The following is a 6,000-nucleotide window of genomic DNA, read 5'->3' on the forward strand; positions in this document are numbered from 1 at the left end:
TTTTTTTTTCCTTTTTATCCTTCTAAAATCCACCCCCGCCCCCCAAATATTTTTCTCCTCAACTTTAGCAGTGTTGACTCTGAAAGCCTACGTGTCAGGCAGGTGTCTAAGATGATGATAATCTCTGTAGGAAATTACATATGTAAATATTCTTTCCTTGGAGAATTGAAGAAAAATAGGTTTCTTGATGGTGGATAAGAACCCAGCTCTGGAGTCATTCTCCATCACACAAATTACTCTTGTAGTAGCTTGAAGGTGGTACACTCGGTGTCACAAGACAAGTATCTCCTTGTGCAAGAAACATGACTCAAACTGCCATGAGACCAGAACAGAGTGGTGGTTTCATAGATGCTGTGCTGTTTCCACACATACTACATAGAACTCCTTTGATAGCAAGCTATAGAAACCCAACTTGAATTACCTTAATGAAACAGGGTATTTATTGTAAGCACAGAAACATGTCTCCTGGAAACCAAGGTCAGAAAGATGGCTGGGCTTCTGGAACAACTGGATTAGGCTCCTGAAAACCTTGATTCCTCACATTCTTTTTGTTTTTTAACAGTTTTATCTACCTGACAGGAAGATAGCTGCTGAAAGCCCTCAGCACTTTAGCCACTTAGACAGAGAGAGAGAATGTGATGCTCTCAGTCCCAAGCCTAAAACTCCTGAAAAAAGAGCTTGTTGGCTCTGCTTGAGTTAGGGTCTCACCCCTGTGAATAAGTGTCAGAGGAGGGTAACACTGGGCTAACAGAGTGGACTCTACAGCATCCATGGAGGTGGACAGGAGGGGACAGCTCTTCGAGGAGAGTTGAAGAAACACGTTTTCTTCAGAGGTCTCCAACGATAGATAGAAAGGTACTAGGTAAAAAGCCCCATACGTATCCACTGCACAAGAAAGTCTGTGTATGTGAATGTTGATGGAACTAGTTCTCTTAATTAAATTAATGACCGACCCAAACTAGCAAAAAGCAGGAGACCACTCAATCCAAAGAGATATCTAAACATCAAGAAAATAGAATGAATAACAAATAAAGGCTGGCATTGTATTTTTCTGTGAACTGTCATCTGGGTAAGCCATTGCAGAGAAGGACTGACCTCTTTGCCTTCTCTAATTAAGTGGTCTCTTAATCTCCACGAGCTGGATTTTCCTACAATGAGGTAAATACTTGTTTACAAAGTGTTTATAAAGTTTATGAGGGCAAAGTCCCTCTTAACCTCTCCCCGATCTTCCCAATCTGATGGGTGAAGACATTTACCTCTGTTAACATATAAATATATGGATAATCTACATAAATAAATCATGGACATTTTTACATTTCCATAAACGTAAATCCTACGTTTTTTAAAAATAATTTACCTTGAAATAATTTCAAACTTAAAGAGTACCATATCCCCCATCCAGATTCCCCTTTATTAGCATTTTACCACATTTATGCCTTCATTTTCTGTCTTTATATAGATATAGAGATAGACATACCCATCATTATTAGTTTTTTTCTGAGTCATATGAGGGAAAGTTGCAAACATGATGCTCTGTCATATTTAGATCCTTCAGTATATATTTTTCTACGTCATGTCCCCAAACAAGGACACTTTCCTACCTTTCACCATACAAATTTTCCAATCAGGAAATTAGCACTGACACAACTGATGACACTACTTTCCAAAGCACAATCCACAGACGCCTTTCACGTCTCCTCAATGGTCCCCAAAATGTCTCCCTTTCTCATTCAGGACCGAATCCAGAATCATGAGTCGCATTTAGTTGTCATATCTCTTTAATTTCTTTTATTTGGAGTAGTTCCTCATTCTTTCCCTGTCTTCCGTGGCCTTGACATTTTAAATTCTGTATCTGTATTTCATTCTATATTCATTCTGTATAATGTCCTTCAACCTGGGTCTGTGCAATGATTCCTCAGGCTCAAACAAGAATGCCATGCATTCTTGACAGCAACCCCCCAGAAATGATGCTATTTATGCTCTTCTCAGCGTACCACACAGGAGAAAATATGATGTTGACCCATCCCATCATGATGATGTAAACCTTGATCACCCTCCCACCCATGTTAAGAATCACTTCTATAGGGGCCGGGATGGCTGATGCAAGTGTGCTGCTAACCTCATTTTTTTTTTTTTTTTTAATGAGGTACGTGGGTCTTTCACTGTTGTGGCTTCTCCCGTTGCGGAGCACAGGCTCCGGACACGCAGGCTCAGCAGCCATAGTTCACGGGCCCAGCCACTCCGCGGCATGTGGGATCTTCCCGGACCGGGGCACGAACCCGTGTCCCCTGCATCGGCAGGCAGACTCTCAACCACTGCGCCACCAGGGAAGCCCGCTAACCTCATTTTTGTTGTGCTGTGGAGGCGTGGGAAGAGGGACAAGGACTCTTCATTTAGATTTTAATGTTGAACAGACCTTCTGGAAGTATCTGAGCAGCAGGAACTCAAGATGAGGGCTTCAAGAAACACAGAGAATGGTCACAAGAGTGTCAAAAACTTACAAAACTAGAATTAACCTGTACGTTTAACAACTGCTCATAGAATTATAGAATAAAATAAAATTTTAGAGCTGGAAGAGACTGTCATAAACATTTAAAACAGATCTCTAGCCCATCAATTGTTATGAATTACTGACTGATTTTGTTAATGGGCTTCTTCAATGTTCCTCTCACCTCTTTTTCCTGGTACTGCCAGTGGGGAAGTTCCCAGTGAACCGCTGCTTTAGAGACTGGGAGGGTACAGAGATGCACCTGCCTCCTTTGGCCAGACCTGAAGGGAAGGGTAGATCCAAAAGATAAAAACACTGGGGACACAAGGACAGTCCATCCCCATTCTTAAGGTCATTTATTCAGGGTTTTTTTTTTTTTTTTTTTTTTTTGTGGTATGCGGGCCTCTCACTGTTGTGGCCTCTCCTGTTGTGGATCACAGGCTCCAGACGCGCAGGCTCAGCGGCCATGGCTCACGGGCCCCACCGCTCCGCAGCATGTGGGATCTTCCCGGACCGGGGAACAAACCCGCGTCCCCGACACCGGCAGGCGGACTCTCAACCACTGCGCCACCAGGGAAGCCCTATTCATGTTTTTTATCCTTTGTTTCATTCCAAAAATTATTTAAGATTCTACCTGAAAACATATATATACGATGCTACAGGATAACTGAAGGAAACTAAAATAAAACCAGAGACAAAATTAACACACAAAATCCTTGAAATACATTGCCTGAAGAGGTTCCAGATTTGGTTCTGAGCTTCCTAGCTGCCAAACAAAATGAAACATGATTGATTACAATGTTTAGAGTGTCTAAAAATGAAAAACCCCTTTTTTTCAGAGATGCACAGCTCTTCCTGATATTGAGAACTGAGAGAAACATCTCCTGTGATTTCCCAAGGAGAACAATAATTTCTGTGATAAATAAAATGGCAAGTGTAGAATGACTTCCTCTTCTTACCTCCCTGGATGCAGGTCAAACAGGCCCAATGCCAAAGCATAGCTAGTGTACAAGGGACCAAAGCAATGAAATCAAAAGCAATATTTTTCTTCCTTAGCTCTTTTAGATTCAAGAGGAAGGAGTGGATTCCTATAGCCTTATGGTAATCTTCCATGAATGACATTTCTTAAAACTAAGCTTTTTATTTAAAAAAAAGTTCCACAGAGAACTTCACAGTATATTGTCTATTTACCTAACCTCCAGGTTACTGACAAAGGGAAGTGCCCTACATATATTTTAAGAATAAACTGAGAGAAAGGCAGGTTTGACATCTCCTTATGACATTTTATGAATAATATGGGGTCTAACCAGGGGCCAGCCCCAGCTTCACACAGGGGTTGGGTAGAGGATGTACCCTTAGGCAGGGCCAAGATCTTCCCCAGAAAGTAGTTAATTGTTTAACTTGAACACACAGACAACTCAGGCCTAGAAGCATTATGGGTTAATACATGTTCACAAAATTTTCACTGGAAAATATTGCCATTAAGTGACATGCATCACCTAAAGTGTCCATTAAAAAAAAAAACCCACCTCAAAGACATAGTTTAATTTAAAGAACTAATGTAAAATACTATTTAATACAAACTAATTAAAATTTAGAATCTCTGAGCTCAGAATGATAGGATTCTGGAATGGTCGATGTTCATTTGTTCTTTCTGTATAGAAAGCTGTTCAGGAACAGCTGTCCAGTTTATGACACCAAACTATGTCATCAATTTCCAGCTATGATGGAATACCTGTGTTCCTGCTGGAAAACAAAGAGCCATTAAAAAAAAAAGTCTTGTTGCAGCCCTGCCAAAGCAGTCAGGACCTAAGGACCGAAGAAAAGGGAACAGCAGAGAGGCGTTTTCTGATTCTTGATCTAGAGCAAGACATGAGACTCTGGGCAGAGAACTGCTACAAGGCAGATGATTAACCAGCTAAAAACATTAACTCTTATAAAGAGATAATTAAGTGAAGAAAAAGTAAAACAGAGGCATATAAAAGTCACTAATTATATATATGATATAATTATATATCAATGTCCAGCCACTGGACCAACATGTATGCCCAACTAGGGGGCAGGGAAATCAATCTCCCCTTCCCACAAGTGACCCCCAAGGGACCGTGACCTCTGCACCCCAATGTACACAGTACCTGGATCAGGGGTGGGTGAGAGGCTCACCCCCCCACCCAGAGTCACCTGCCTAACACACTGTGGTACAGCCAGCCCAGGATGCCACCTTGGAGTGCACATCCTGTCCCAAGATGGTGTGGAGCACATCAGTTCTACTTTACTTCTTCTGGTGGGAAGGGGCAGGAAGGGGAGGCTGGGCATGTCCTGAGGCAGCAGGGAATGAGAGGGTGGGTGGTTGAGAGCCTGTGTGAGGGAGGGCAGTTGAGATGGGCCCTCCTGTGGGCCAAGTCTCCAAGCCATTAGTACATGCTCCACTGGCTCACTTATTTTAAAAACATAAGTCAAAGATAAAATTAAGAATTTCAAGACAACACCATTAACCCCAAGCACAAGACCCTTGTGAGCATGAGGCTCTGTAACTGCATTGGTGGCATCCTTGGGACGCAGGCCTTGGTTGGAAGTGTTTTCTTCAAGGTTATGGAGCCTGGTCATCATGTTACTTGAGTCCTCTTCCTGTGCTAAGTTCTTTCCTGCTTCAGCCTTTGGTTTTCGATGTTTTGTGCGTCGTTTTAAAACACATCGTTCTTTTTCTTGCTAGTAATTAGTTTTACCAATTCCCCATGTCTGAAACCTTCTGATAGAAAAATAATAGAATAGAAAAATAGAAAAAGTTGAATGAATGTACTGCTAATTTTCAGGGATAGTGCGTCAATATTCTTAATTTAAATAAAAAAATACGTCTTAATTGATTTTAACAGGGTTGGGTTAAATTTTGTCTCTGTGATTCCCCATTCTTTATTTTGATCATCAAAGTCACGATTTAATTCTCCGAGGGACCTCTTCTAATGTACTAGTTTTCATGGTTTAAGTGGAAAATTAGAATATCACACTGGTTTGCAAATCTGGGTCTGATGAATGAGAATATTGTAAATTGAAGCTCTACTTGGAAAAATACATTTCAAACTCCCAAAGAGGTAGATATGATTTTTTCATTGGTTGTTTTTATTTTGTCTTCAAGATTTCTGATAAAGAGTGAAGCCCAAAGCCAAATAATCATACTAAAAATACTTTGGGCTAAGATTGACTAATGCCCGTAAAGCCCCTCTTCTAGAAACTTGTATGAGATTCTCACATGGGCAACCAAGACAGGATCTTGAAATTATAACTTCTCATGGCACAGCTGACACTCTTTGTTTCCTGGCTCCAAAGAAAAGTATAATCTTAACATGTATCCAATACCTCTTAAAATACACTCTGACTCATCTCTCAAACTCCAGGCCCTATATTCCTGCTGTAAATTTGATATTTAAATACACATTGAAGCCTCAGGGGATGTGAGCTTGGTTAGCAGGGAGCCCTATTTATAATCTGCAAAGTCCATTTGTTTTTCTTATCTT

The 6,000-nt window shown here is 41.0% G+C and overlaps 1 protein-coding gene across 6 annotated transcripts in view; it reads left to right on the plus strand.

Annotated features, from left to right (window-relative positions):
• LACC1 (laccase domain multifunctional purine nucleosidase 1) overlaps nt 1-5,555 on the plus strand; it is a 63,669-nt gene extending 58,114 nt beyond the window's left edge. For 4 of the 6 annotated variants that reach the window (XR_003434726.1, XR_003434725.1, XR_003434728.1 and 1 more), the window contains one exon: nt 3,328-5,555. The gene's annotated coding sequence lies outside the window, so the exon portion shown is untranslated. The remainder of the gene's footprint in view (nt 1-3,327) is intronic. The other 2 variants (XR_003434729.1, XR_003434731.1) reach the window with 1 other exon arrangement.
• Nucleotides 5,556-6,000: the final 445 nt, after the last annotated feature.

This window comes from Aethalodelphis obliquidens, unplaced genomic scaffold, assembly GCF_003676395.1.
Source record: "Aethalodelphis obliquidens isolate GAN/ISIS:26980383/991018 unplaced genomic scaffold, ASM367639v1 scaffold16, whole genome shotgun sequence".
Classification (NCBI taxonomy): Eukaryota; Metazoa; Chordata; class Mammalia; order Artiodactyla; family Delphinidae; genus Aethalodelphis; species Aethalodelphis obliquidens.